The sequence below is a fragment of the Copadichromis virginalis genome, linkage group LG1 (assembly GCF_057382275.1).
Source record: "Copadichromis virginalis isolate Kocher_CV1m ecotype Utaka linkage group LG1, C_Virginalis_male_GT1.1, whole genome shotgun sequence".
NCBI lineage: Eukaryota > Metazoa > Chordata > Actinopteri > Cichliformes > Cichlidae > Copadichromis > Copadichromis virginalis.
In genome coordinates this window covers 17,815,099-17,829,985 of record NC_140618.1, presented here as the reverse complement: position 1 = coordinate 17,829,985, position 14,887 = coordinate 17,815,099, and the positions used below count along the sequence as shown (strand labels likewise).

Genomic DNA, 14,887 nt, shown 5'->3' with positions numbered 1-14,887 from the left:
GTCTAGTGCAACCAACTCTGAGCAAAAGCTGGGTATACAAGTCACATAGGCTATATCCCATACTGTGTGGTGGGCTTTCTTAGGCTGACAACCTTTCTGCACCACTAAAATCATGTACCCTGATTATCACTGGCACATGTCTTTGTATTTGTATACTGAAGGCATCCTCGTTTTTCCCTCCCACATTTTTTCCCCTAGTGTCACAAACAGTAGTTAGACCATAAATTTCTCCCTCTCTTGCACTGCAATTAGCAGCATAATGGAAAAGTACAAATATATACCCCAAGATGGTTTTGTCAGCTCAGAACATTTTGCAGCTACAAGGCAAGATCCAAGAGACATCTTGGACTGTGAATGATTTTACCAGTTTATTCTTTTAAAGTTATACGTAGAAACCAAAAACTATTGGTATAACAGACTTAGGTTGCTAAAAGTGTTGATCTTCTTAGCCCACTTGTGTATAACGAACACATGTCCTATTCATTCTGTTCACAGTTAGAAATAGAAAACTGAATTGTAGATATTGTTTCCACTAACCTACTTACAGTTCGTGAGTTACATCCTTTGTATTAGTGGTGCAGGTCTGGCTTTTGATGACAGCTGTAAACCATCTGAAACTCTCTCTTTTAATTGGAATTTGTTTCAAGACTCGTGATTCTTTTTCAATTTTTACAATGACGAATTTTTTCACCCCCATTAATAACCAGTCTAGTACCTTTTTGACTTTATGACCTCTTGCTGGAGTGCACTTAGCTTAAAAAAAAAAGCTTGTTCTCACCTTTAGTGGAAGAAGCGATCACAGATCTTTGTCAGAATGAAATCTCACTATGCCTTGTACAGTTACGTGCGCACTTGGGAATCATGTCCTACCTCACCTTCACTGCAGACGTGTTGCCTGTGCTTTTAAGTGTAATGTACAAAAAAACAGTTCTGTTAACAGCCTTTTTGAATAGCGTTTAGGAAGTTATGCAAACTGAGCCTGTGATATTCTTTGAGCACTAGTAACTCTTTTCACTGAGGAACTTAATTTGGGTATTTTTGGCTCAAGGTTTAGTCTTCCGATGGTTCATTTAAGTAAGTGCACACATAACTACTACTCATTTAAAACAATAAAAGTGATTAAAGGGGTACATCACTGCAAAGAGAACAAATGCTGTTCCAGATGGAATCTTTTGTTTTAGTTTAGCCTTCAACATTTATTCCTCTGTCTGCCTTCACTGAAATTCTGTCACATTCTGTTAATTTCCTGAGGGTCCCTTTGAGCAGAGTTTGGCCAGCTATTCCCTCCACTTAAGCTGAACATTGCAAAACCTCGTCTTGGAGGCTGTAGCACTTGTCGCTCTGCCCTGAAATTGTGTGTGTGTGTGTGTCCTGGCAGAATAGTACAAATGGACCCAACTATTCCAAAATTCACTATTTTCCTTTATATAACTACCTCCTCCTTAAATCTCCCTTTCTTCTCTTACCTGATTTTATACTGACCCTGGTGCTAGGTTGGAGCTCTATTTGCCCAGCTGCATGGCTTATTTACTTGAGGTAAGGAAAGTCCCAGCAGACCTTTTGTAAAAAAAAAAAAACACTAAATAAAATGTAATCTGAAAAGGAAAGGGTGAGGGTAAATCTAGGGTCTGCCAGAGTAAGAGGAAACTGAAGGTACTGTACTGCTCCCAGGATAGCAGTGTTAAACCTTTGGGGCAAGGCCAATGAAAACAGCATATTAGGAATTTGAAATGTGGTCGCACACACTTTGTGTGTCTCTCTCCCCACACCAACATTAGTATTCTCTCCATGTTTCTCTGTTCCTCTGTTTCTTCCATAATATACACCCCGTGCCTATGTCCCCAATGCTTTTCTCTTTTTATTTTCAGGATTAAGAAGGAAAAATGTACTGAGTCATGGAATGGACTTCCTTGCCCTTGGGCTTGTGGTGCACTTGAGCAAAGGGAAGTTCTCAGATTCAAGCCCACACGGCACCTGTAGCTGTGTGAGATCCCATTGCTCTTAACTTTCTCTTCCAGAGGTTAGGTCTGGAGATTCCCTTGCCAATGCCCAGTCAGCACCACAAAAGTTAAACAACCGTTTCTGGTCAGATTTCATACTTAAGTGATGGCAAAGCTAAGCCCTCGGATGTTGTGTATATACTTTTACCATTGTATGTTACTGTATATGACTTTCAGCCCCCTTTTTTGGAATGTGAAGTCTTCAGACCCAGACTGCATGGCATTATTCTGGGAAAGGGAAAGAAAAAAAAACTCCAGAAGTTTGGATAATTACGAGGTAAACATAACTACAATTAAGATTCCTTGAAAAACAACACATTTTTAAGATCTGTCCCAAGATACCAACAATGCAGAATGATTGTTCATAGATATATTTCAATTTAAATGGGATGCACTGTGAATTTATACCCCAACTTCAGTATGTTGTCTTGGTTATGTATTTGATATTATTTCCTCTGAGTCTCTTTAATAAAGTGCATGCATTTCTTTAAACCTGCTTTATGGTGGGGTATTAAAAGTACAGAGCTCTGTTCTAATCCAGCTGGAGTATTGCCCCAGACGCTAAGTGTCTTTACAGAGCAGTGACATTAGCTTGTTTATTGGTTGCAGGGGCGTAAAGATGCTATTGTTTTAATTGCTTGTACATGCTCTTGGGATCCATGGAGATTACAGAGACTGCAGATGCCAGCATATTGGAAATGGGATAACAAAAGGCAACTCAAGAAAGCCAAAATATACATTAGCTATATTTGATTTGTTTTGCAATCACTTGACAAAATTGCTTACAGCTATTATACTGTATATCCTTAATGCATTTAAGAAAACCGTAGCAGTCAGGCAAGTTAAAAATGATATTTAAAATATACAACACACTTTATGGAAACATAGCATAATCATATCATGTGACATTTTTATACTCCTCATCTTTCTCATTTATCACCATCGTGACAGTGTGGGGCTCAAATTTTTCGGGTCACTGAAAAAGTTTGATAGATTTGGTGAATTCAAATAAAAGGAAGCAGAAAAGCACCACTGATAATTCTAACATAGGAAAGGCTGGTAAAAATTATTTTATTTGGCCTTAGTGTTCACAGACTGAAACACACACCCAGCCACCTAGACATATGTCATTTTGCACATGCTTTCGAAAATACATGCACAAATACATTGCTACGTTTTGCAATCACCTGGCTGAACTTTTGACCAAGTCCCTCTGGTGTGACATTAGCAAAGAGAGCGCTGGGGAGGGGTGGGAGTCAGCAGCTTTAACAAGTTCCTGTGAGCTTTGGGCCTTGTCGTTCGTGCCAGTGGGAGAATTTCACATTGTTGCTAAGGGGCGCTTTAGTGCTATGAATGTGACTCAAGCAGTGCCTGCTCTTTCTTTCTCCCATCAAACTCTGTCCTCAGCTCTGCACCATTCCTCTACCTGTGGCCGTCCTGCGTTTTCCCTCCTTCACACAAGCATTCTCAGACATTTCTCTCAGCTCTTGAAGGATGTTTCCCTGTTTATTTAATAAGGGTCCCACTTCACCTGTTCACCATAGGGATGGACATTTAATGAAGTACCTAACAAGTGGCTCCACAGACTTATGTTCACTGTCCTCTAGTTGCCCCTCTTACTTGTCTTGCGTTTGGATTTCCTGCTTCCCTCGATTCTCAGAGGGACGCACTCTGCTCTCAGCTTGCCAGTGTGGCAGAGAATTTTCCTGCCAAATCATTGTTAGGCAGGAAGTGGTAAGGGAGGAGGAAAGGGACTTTCACTTGTGGAGCAGGGAGGCATAGTGGCAGTATTGCCGTGACAGCCGTGCAATGCCGTGGTCGCTGGGGCGGAACACAGTGGGCAGAGGTCCCATAGTACAGGCCCCTTCAGCCGCCTCCAGAGCAAATGAGCTGCCAGGCCAGACTAACGGAGTCCTAATTGGTGATTAGGAGAGAGGGAAAGGTGAGGGAGTGTCTACTGGCAGTGTGCTGCTAGCAGGATGAAGCAGCAGGCTCTAGATTCACTGTTTCAATGAAACAAAACAGCAATTAGGGTTTTTATGCAGATGTGTCACTGTTGGTTGGGTACTAAGTGCATCCTATAAACAGATGATGACAAAGAGAACTAATAACTGCAGTAATATGAGCACATTTGAATAAATAAGTACTTTTTTTCTTGCAATGCAATAAATAAGATATGATTCATCTTAAACATTTGTTTTTTCATGTCATGTGACTTGATTGTTGTCATTTAGTATTTCAGATTTCTAGACCAAATCAAGTTGGAACCAAACTGGTAAATGTTCACGGATTTATCTGTCAGTCAGTCCTCACTGAAAGAGACACAGCTTTGGCTGACATTATGTGACCGAATATGGAACTAAATGGGCACTTAAGCCCTGATCTCTTATCATCAGCTTCTATATAAATATGAAGAAAGGGTCCTTAGGTGTGGATAGTGTTACACACTTAGTTTATATGGTGCAATGGAGAGGAAACGGGGAGTAACATCCTGACAGAATATCAACTGCTGAAACAGGAACCTGTACCTACTTTGCGAATGGCGCGGTGAGGCACAGAGTTGAATGGAGCTGCCTAACCCTGTGAATGGACGAGGTCCCTGGCTGATACTGATTTAGTAGATAGGGTGACGTTTGCTGGGATCCAGTGCCTGGTGTGCTAAGGAGAACAGGCATTGTGATGACCGCCTGTCTGCTTCCTGCTAGTAGTCCACCACATTAGCTGTGTGTGTGGGAGACCCTATTTATAGCCAGGCCAGGATGTGAATAGACTATCTAATTTCACTTTTTATACAGATATTAATTTTAGTCTTCTTTTGCTCCATATCTTGGTCCTCTCCTTCAGAGAAGAGTGCTGATGGGGGGGATGGATAGAGCATTCAATGTTGTCCCTTTATAGTGTCCCATCTAGATGTAGTTATTTAATTGCTTCTTACAGAAGAGATGAAGCTGTTTCTGATGCTTAAATTGCGTAACATGTTGTGACAGATCTGTTAGAATATCTTGAAGAGAAGAAAAGAAAAACCCTAACCTTGTCTAATGCAGTGCAATCAAGTGCAAATTTACTTGTTTTTAGGGGGTTGTTGTGTTGGAGTTCATAATGTTATAACACCAGTCAATAAAATGTAATCCTTTAAGACAAAGTCCAGTCAGCATGGCATGTCTTCATTTTAAATATTGGGGGAAGTTGTACTGCATTACACTACATATGACTGTATTAGTCTTCTACTTACTTTGTCATTCATTGCTTTGTACACATACTTTGTATGTGTATTTCTATATATATAGCCACCTATACATACACCTACACATAATTATGTAGGCGCTTAAAGGAGGGTGGATTGGGAGTGTAAAAGAGAAGAAACACTTGAAATGATTCTGTGTCCACTCTAATTCACTGGTACTGGATACCGAAAGGAAAGGACAAACAAAATAACAATGGTCAACTAAAAGTCAGCTGGATGGGTCTTAGCCAAACAGGTCATTAAATAAGAAATGTAGGGACCTCCCCAGGTTTAAAGATTACCATGGTTGGCTTTGTTTCAGTGATTAGACTGGAATTTGACAACACTGAATAACTCCCTATTGGGATCCAATCCAGAACGTGACCGCCACCAAAAAAACACAACAAAACAGAAAATTACCCCCAGACCTTGAGTCTTTATTGGGTGGCCATTAGACATTTAATTTTGGAGGTGTTCATAACGCAGGAGAAGTCAGCGACCTGGTGACCTACCCATGCTGTATATCTCCTGGGGATTCCATAATCTGCCCTGATCAAGGTCACCTAGTGACCTTTAATGAGGCGGAGACAGAGACGCATACAAGTTAATAAATAAATAGTTTCTGATGCTTTTGAGGATGTTATTGCAGATTTGAATCCTAAAGTTGGTACTGATTGAGAAATCTTGTTGCCATTTTTAATACAGGGGTTGGGGTTTCTGCATTGTTCAAAATTCTATAAATACTCCTAAGTATTCACTGATTATAATTGCGCACATACGTTTAAATGATTTTCTACTGGAATTGAGTAATTACGTTTAATGGGAGTTCTTTTACATTTGCCTAAAACGCGGATGATTTTAAATGTGAATTTCCAATGCCAAACTTTTAGATTAAATGCTGAAAGTTGATGAGCGTGTTATGTTGATGTAATTAACATAATTAAATGAATATCAACTGAATACCTAAAATGGTATAACACATGCTGGCTTTTTCATTTGTTCCTCATGCTTATAGATTTATCACCTCATTCAGTTTGTTTTATCTTTGGTCTGCATTGTACCCTACCCACACACACAGCATAGTTTCTCACAGACAAAAACCCCTTGAACGGGGAGAAAAGTCGAGTCACAAGATAAACGGCTGTCTCTGCAAATGTTACATTTACACTCTCCTTTTAAAATCAAATCATCAGAAATAGCCTCCTTCTGTTTTCCTTCATTTGGTTGTGTGTGCACTGACACATTCCCAGACATGTTGCAAGTGTTGATTATGTGACATGAAGCTATAATGAAGCAAATTCAATTCATTATAACTGTCATAATAATGCCAATAATAATTTAATGCGTCATTTGGGAAATGGCTAAAAATGGCCTCGACTGGCAAGCAATCGCTGAGCACTTTGACCATCGTCGATCCCTGACAGCATCGTCCATCAGTACAGCACTGCTCCACACTGCAGTGTCACCAGTCTGAACTATGAACAGCGGTGTGCAGAACTAACACTGGTCTAAATAAATGTCCGGTAGCATTGTAGCTAATGTTTGTGCCCCTCTTCATTAACTGGTCAGATATTTATAGCTGGTGTTTTAATGCACCTCTTTTCTGTTGACCCAGCATCCCTTTTTACATGTATCTTGGAACATCCCTCTTGGCGCATCTATGGAAGATTAATCAAAACTTCTGAGGAACTTCAGGGGGGTTTAAATCTACTAATCATGTAGGTGTGGGAAAATGTTATGGGTCCCCACCCACAGCCTAGAGGTCCCGCCAGAACACACTTATTTTGTTCCACTTAAAACATGGGTGGAGAAGCAATGAGAAAGCACTTTTACACAGATGGGCGCACAGGTATGAGAGCATTCAGATGGTCTGTGCCCCTGTGTTTTGTGTATGTGTGTGTGCGCACAAACATGAAAAGCTAGCAATCCCATTTGCTAATATTGACATGGGTGTCCCTGTTCAATCTTGTTACAAGGATTATTGTCTATTGAGATCCCATTTCATTAGGCTAAAACACACACCTTAGGGTGCACACTGGGGCTACCACTTGGTCTCCAGCCTTTTAGCTTCTTTGCTTGGCTGATTGTGAGGAGCACTCTTATAAGTGGTTTTGTTGAGGACCGCTGTATTTCAAAATATGTTTCAGTTAAACTTCATATGCGGCTATAGCATGACATCTAATACCTTCCAAGAAGAAAAAAAAAGGAGGTTTAAAAAAAAAAGACACTGCGTGAGGATACTCCAGTTGATGCTCAGTGGGTGGAGTAATAAAGTCAGATATCCTGCTAACTGCTCTATTGAAATGCCCGGTTCTTGAATTATATCCAATATGCATATGAGAAAGCAACCCGGCACCCTCCCCATGGCTTGACTCCAGATTACGTATTGATTCTTGATATGAAAAGCTCATTACATAAACAGAAACAGCAACACAAAAAAGCCAGTGAACCTTTGCATAAATCCTTTAATTGAATTTCCAGTGCTGGTGGTTGGAGGTTCTTTTTTTTTTTTTAATTGAATCCATTGCTGGTGTTGTGATTTGCATGCACAGTAGTGCGTCCTGTCCTAGATAAAGTGCCATTGATCCTTATTAAAGCTCACCTCTGGCCGCGCTGTGGACTAACAGGGAAAATTAAATGTGTTCATGGTGCATATACTTACTGCCCGCAAGGCTATACTGCGAGAACCAGTATGGACAAGAGCAGAAAGAAGGAGCTATTGGGAGGGGGGGCGGGGAATAGAATTATCGTGAAATTAATTTGCTAAATTATCTAGGCTTTGGTCATTTTTATCATACTGTTTCACATAAAGCATTCTTTGAAGCTATGCCTGGTGACTTACTGTTATAAATAACAGTGGGCTTGTTTGGATTTGGGAACTATGAAGTATAAAGTACCTCACAAAAACTGCAGAATGTGTTAATCGTAAATGCAATCTTCATTGAAATTAAATTTGTTTTTCTTTAGTTCTGAGCAAAAAAAACGCAAAACAGTATTTTTATCTTATTATTAGCTATGTGAAAAAAAGAACTCGTTAGCTTTGTTGCACTTGGAGGGGAAAAAAGGAAGTATCCCATCTGTTTTTATTTGGCCATGGGTGATATGTGTTATTTCTCCGCTGGATCTGCTTTATTTGCTAGGGAGGAAGACAGAACAGCAGGCCAGAGGAATGCATCACACGTCGTCGGGACTACGGGTGAATTATATCTGCGTTCTCTGTTGTCTTTTTTCGTAAGTTGTTTTTCCTTATTAAGATAAGAGATAAGTGGTCTAACATTTAATGTATGTGATTAGTGCATCTCGCCTTGCCTGCGACTGCATTGTCTCTCCACTTCAGTACGGGCTCACTTTGAAGGGAACAGATTGGATTAGACCAGTGGGAATATGTATCCAGTGGAATTTTTATGATATACAAACACAGTTCCATTAATATCTATATTTTGACAGATATTTCAGATAGAAGTGTGACACAGAAACAAAAAAGTCACTTAGTGTATGAACGCTGATGAGAAGAGGCATGGATGAAACACAAGGCATTTTTACCATGTTCTTGTCTCTGTGTGGGAATGTGACTAGCCTGAATACCTGCAATCTGCTGTGCTTACTGCCTGCCTCTATAAGTGCGTTTTGTGTCAAGATTCTCCTCCCTCTGATGCTATACGTTGCTCTGTTTCATTAAAATAACAGTATTTTGGAAATGTATGGGTCTCGGGCTCTAAACGTGAAGGTTGAGGCGTGAGTAAGGTTTTGGGACTCACACCTTTGAGTTGTCTACCCGTACTAGTTATGTGAACACTCCTAGTGGCAACTTAATCACATCCACATCAAGCCAAAGTAAGACATGTTTTTTCATTTTTTTCAATTTGAGACAATTTGCTGCAAATACAGTAGTAAATCACATTTCTTTGATTTATTAATCTAACAAAATTTTGCACCCTAAAGGGAAACTCCTAGAAATACCTACTCTGGGCCTACACTGAAAAAAATATGTTGTTGGATTTACTTAATTCAATGGTGGACATTTGTTGCACACAGATGTTTTGCTTTGGCAGCAACTTAAACAATTGAGTTAAATTAACACAATTTATTCATGTTCAATAAACTTGTGCAATTTGTGTTGATAAAATGTGACTTAAACATGTTTTGATGAAGTAATTTGAGCTCTTGGAATATTTTAATCCTTCACAATTTTCTCACGTTATCCCAACACGATTCAATAACTTTTACCCAATACTACTTGGTCACTTAAATACTACATGTTATCTTCAAATTACATTTTGCTATTATATTCTAGTATCAAATACACAATTTTCAAATGGAGGCCTTATAACAGATTGTATTGTTCTCTTCCAAGATGGTTGCTGGCATCCACCAGTAACCTTTCAAAACAAAATGTCTAATTTCACTGCATTGACAGTAGGTAAAGAATTAAACTGACATTACTCCTCTACTGAATCTATATAAACCAACAGTTAAATAATGTCAGTTCTTCCGTGTTCTCTGGAATCAATCACAGCAAAGAAATTGGACTGTTTCTTTTGAAAAATGTTACAGGACAATACAAAACATTCTATTTAAGGCCTCTAACGTCAAGATTCAGTTAAACAACAATTATGACTAAACAATTTGAGGTAATGTTAGTTTCCATTAACATTAAATTAGGTTACTGAATTGGCAAACACCTTCCTATTAACACTACCCATTTTACCCCAATAACTAAAGAAATTAGCACTTGCAGGTCAAAACCTTTATTCAAGAGACGCAAAAATAACATTGATACAGTGACTGTCAAAAATTACAGCACTGATCATACTGTGACATCTTGGTTCAAAACAGCACACTTAGAAATATTCAACGTTCTTTACTTCAACTGAATGAAACTGAAAATACCATTTCACACGACCCATATGGGATATTTAGACTGCATAACTGTTCACGCTACATCTCTTCACTAGTAAAAGAAAGAAAAAATACAAAGACAAATTTAAAAATGCTGCCAAACAGACAAACAGAACTTGTACAGAGCAAAAGGAAAAACAAACAACAACAAAAAACGGCTCGTCCTCATGGCAGTTGCAGAGTATATAAAAATGAACCCTGCGATCCGTTCCTGGAATTGAGCTTCAAAAATGCAGCAGAACAAGTGTGAGATTTAAATGTCCTCTCACCTAGAGCTGGTCACCTCACATGCATAACAGTGAGCTTCGTTGCAGGAGCAGTTTTGTCTTAGTTGTGAGCTTTTCTTGAGAGCTGAGTTGCATCCAACTCCATTGAATCACCTCAAAAGTGTAGCAGAGTTGTGATGGGTAACTCATGTTGAAGGAATAAAAAAGGTCCAAACAGCATGGCTACTGCAAAGGTCACGTTATCCAGATCTTGAAGAACAACATCAGAAAAGTCATTGCCTGGCGCATCTCTGGAGACAGATGTTCATTGTGGTTTTCTCAATCTGTGCAGTGGCCTCAGTCAAGTCCTGGTTAAACACAAAACATTTCTTTAAGATTCCTTTTTAAACTCATCTCTTTTGAATCTACCAGTTCTAATGTTAGAGTAATTTAAACCAATGCAAGCAACATAGTAAATAGCTATAGCCAAAGAGTGGCCTGCCATGCTGCCATTCATGGTCTAACAGAGTTTCTAAGAGAGAGTGAAAAACATAATAATTTCAAATGCTTTACATTAGTTTTTCTTAGAAAGACACCGGCCCATCAGAAATCCAGGTTATGTCACTCAGAAGATGTTAGAATTTAGACTTTCAGCCCCACAATTTGGTTAGCTGTTGGTCAGTTGGTCATTTTTTCAAACAAAAGCTAATATAAATATTGGTGGGATTTTCCTTTGTTCACTAGAATGACAAATTTAAAGTTTTTTCACACTGATGTGACCCCTAATACAGGGGTGGGGATGGGGCCTCAAGGGCCGGCGGCCGAGTTCACTACCAGGCCTCATGTGAACTTCAAATTATTAAAGAGGACTACTGGTCCTAACCAGTCCAATGAGGATCAAGTGGATAACTAAATGCATTTTTAAATGTTGCAAAGCCACAATCTACTCATAAAACACCATGAACTCCTGCACCAAGATGTTGCAATTGTCTTTCACACAGATGCGGAGCACTTTGATGAGGGACTCCGAGCATTAATGTCATCCTTGACTATTATAACAAAGAAAACAGAGATTTGTGAACTTTTCAGTAGCACAGAAGAAAATGATCCCAGACAAAAACTCTTGACTTTTTAAACCAGTCAACATGCAACACCAGCATCTACAAAGCAATATCAAAAGTTCCTGTTTGACATCAACTTTATGGATATATAGTTTCCAGAACATTTATTTTTAAAAAAAGATAATTTTTTCTCAGTGGGCCAGTAAATGCATGACGAAAATTATGGCATCCTTTTAGTGGAATCATTACTCACAGGTAATAGTTGACTGTTTCAATGGATGTAGCATAAAAATCTTTTACTGACCTAATGCAATACATATACACTTTGTAGTTAAAGAATTTTAAAGTTCTTACTGTCATTATGGCAGCTACATCCTTTAGCTTTGTGCACTGTTCCCCCGATCACTTTGCAAACACTTTCAGCAGACTGTCAGAGAAAAACTCAGCTCCGTCAGAAACCTTGACTGTATGCATGGTTGGGATGCACTGGAATGCTGCATTTTATCTGAAATGACATAAAATTATTTTGAAATAACAGCAGGCACTGTGCTTGGTTAATCAGTAATGTTTTGTTGAATAAAAACTGTGTTTCCAGATCTTATGGGATTAAAAAAAAATCCAAAGATGTTTGTTTCTGATTTGCAACCCAACAACCCACAAGTTACAACCTCATTTCAGTTCAAGTGTGCATTAATGCGAGTCCAGTAATCACCTTTCTGGCAATACATACAGGTATAAGTTAAACCTATGGCAGATTTTGGATCTCTCAGTTGTATTAATAGGGTGAGTATGCATGCACCTAATAATTATAAAAACCTATTATAATTAAGTTACAGAAACGAAAATAGAATATACTTTCTTACCATAACACCTTGAACCCACAATCCATCAGCTGACTCCTGGTGAAATGCAGAATAGAGGTCATCTCTCAATGTGCAGCAAAAAAAACAAAAACAAAAGGACAGCAGGTGAGGGCAGGAGGGGTAGGGATGTAAGCTAGCATAATGCCGCTGATGATATTAGCTAAAGCTGTTCAATGTCCAAAATCTCACTAACACCACGGTGCAGTAAATACACAATGTAACTGAAGAGTCAGTTGACAAATCTATTCACACAGAAAACCAAATTATGTTATGAGTGCCTCGTAATTAGGTTTAATGTGATATTACGGCTCTTGTGCCAAAGACAAATTCAAATGAAAAAGCGCCAATTCTTTGACAACAGATAAAACAGCAAATAAGCTAACGGCTCTTTTTTAGCATGTTACATGGCGACACTCTAGACGTTTAACTACATTTGGCTGAAATATGGTAAAAATGAATTCAAAAAATCAAGACATACCAAAAACGTAGAGTTGGCTGCTCGACTTGACTGAGATGGATGCCTTTTTTAAACCACGATCCAAAGCCCGCGAGATGAAATCACGCGTGGTTTCACGAGATTTAACGTTGCTATCTTATTGACTTACGTCACCTGAACATGATATGAACAATTTAATACACCCTTTCTGCATATCATGTAGTTTTTACACTATATAGTTACATTTAACTTTAAAACATGAGGCAATTGTGTTAAATGCATGCAAGATGCTTACATAAATCCAAGAGATGGCCAGTCCCTTTTTTTCAGTGTAAATCCAAACAGTAGCACTTTTTAAAACAAAAATTACAAATGAATAAACGCTTTGTCACATGTTGGTACCTTTTATAGCCTTGTTTGTGGATGGTTGGGTGCTATGTAAAACAGCTGTGTAAAATAGTTTTACATCACATTCTCTTGCTATTTTACTTAAATGTGTGGCTGCCTGGAGCCATATGGGGCCATATGGTTTCAAGCAGCTATGTTCAAGAATATAATTGAATGAGACACCAAAGAGACATACATTACATTTTTTTCATGTCTTTGTCCTGCCCTTTGTGTATTTTTGTTTTTCTTTTGTGTTTTTTCATGTATTTCTTTTACCAGTGTCTGCTTTTCCCCCGTCTTCCTCAGATCAGTAACACATTCTTTGCTTGTCTTTTAGTTTCTTCCTGTTTTATTTTGAAATTACTCACCGTTTTCTTTTTATTTCCTTTGTTTGTGTTTTTCCCATTGTTAATCAATTAAATTGGGCTTCACCATTAGTTGTTTCACCTGTGTGTTGTTTGCCAAATAGTTGCCTGCGTATTTGTAGTTCCTTTCTTTGCTCAGTCAGTTGCTACTTAATGTGTTTGGAGTCAAACTTGCCCAGTCTAATTTCAATTTATACCGTGTTTCATAGGAATAATAGGGAAACGGTCCACAACTGGATATGAAATTGGATATCGGCCAGTTGTCCAGTTACTTTTGAGGCGGTGTAAATGGAGTGACAATGCAAAAGAAACCTGTAAATACTTGAATGGTTATTTTAATATTTTGATAAAGCAGTCTAATTAAAGCTGCATTGATAGATTAATTTAAAATATTCTGTGACAGTGCAAGCAGGCAGTTTTGCCGAAGATGTTTCACTGTGTGAATGCATAAGAAATAAAGTGACAGAAAAAAAATACGTATGTAAATGGTATATATTACAATGTTAAGTGCAGTCATTGCTTTTTATTGCCGTGATGTGTAAAGATTTTTTTGGGCAAATGGATATTGGCATTACAACTGAATAATATGTAAAAGAAAAGAAAGAATATTAGAAAACTTTATTTTTTTAATTGAATTATTGAAACATTTCAACAAAATTGTAAATGACTTCTAAATTTATGTCAATATATTCTTGTCGGAGACGTGCATTGATATTTTCTTTTTAGATGCTTTCGGTGTGAATATATTCCCGTATTCGTTCTGTAAGTCTACTCTATCTTCCATTGCGCTGGTGGCACATAGTATCTAATGGCCCAGTCCCAACGATGGAGGATATTTAAGGCTCTTTGTCAACCACAAAGCACTGAAGATGCATCAAATGGTGGCGTGACTGGGAAGTGGGGAAGCCACAAGATTCATTGCAAGTGAAATGCAAGTGAGATAACTGACACACATCAATGGCACTTTGGTGTATACATACTGATGACTGAAACAGCTGGGGTAATGGACACCCATGTTGGATGCATTCCTGGGAATAAAACATAAATATAGAATATGCTAAATAAAATTAGCCATTGCGTAAAGGCAAGTGTATGGAGAAAAAAAGGTCTGGCATGAAGCCAGATGTGAATTTTGTATGTTTTTACAGAGTTAGATGGTGAAAGTACACAATTTATCAAAGTATTAGGTGTAAATTAATATAGCGTGTCACCATTTAAATGTTATTTGAAAGGCCACTGTTTCACAAAAGCAATCATTTATCCCAGTCACTGTCACTGTTGACCCTGCCCTCTCAGCTACTTTCTTTTTGAAGAAGAAATTTACAACTACCTACTAGCATTAATTCAGCTGTATCGGGTTAGATGGGAAGATAAAGTGCTGTAAATCAAACTCATGAGCCTTAAAATGACAGTTTTCAATCACCTTGGGTGTTAGGTAATTTGTTGA

The 14,887-nt window shown here is 38.4% G+C and overlaps 2 long non-coding RNA genes across 4 annotated transcripts in view; one reads left to right on the top strand and one right to left on the bottom strand.

Annotated features, from left to right (window-relative positions):
* Window positions 1-14,887, top strand: part of LOC146718571 (uncharacterized) — a 122,905-nt gene that overhangs the window by 37,476 nt on the left and 70,542 nt on the right. The window contains exon 2 of the long non-coding RNA XR_014916657.1: window positions 8,364-8,454. This is a non-coding gene — a long non-coding RNA (uncharacterized LOC146718571). The remainder of the gene's footprint in view (window positions 1-8,363; window positions 8,455-14,887) is intronic.
* On the bottom strand, window positions 9,956-13,012 carry LOC146718572 (uncharacterized). Of its 3 annotated transcripts, XR_014919458.1 has the most exons (5): window positions 12,731-13,012; window positions 12,253-12,316; window positions 11,744-11,894; window positions 11,287-11,377; window positions 9,956-10,696 (listed from the first exon to the last, which is right to left on the bottom strand). It is a non-coding gene; the product is annotated as an uncharacterized LOC146718572 (long non-coding RNA). The 3 variants fall into 3 exon arrangements; XR_014919457.1 differs by having other exon boundaries at window positions 12,253-13,012; XR_014919460.1 differs by having other exon boundaries at window positions 11,744-11,816; window positions 12,253-13,012.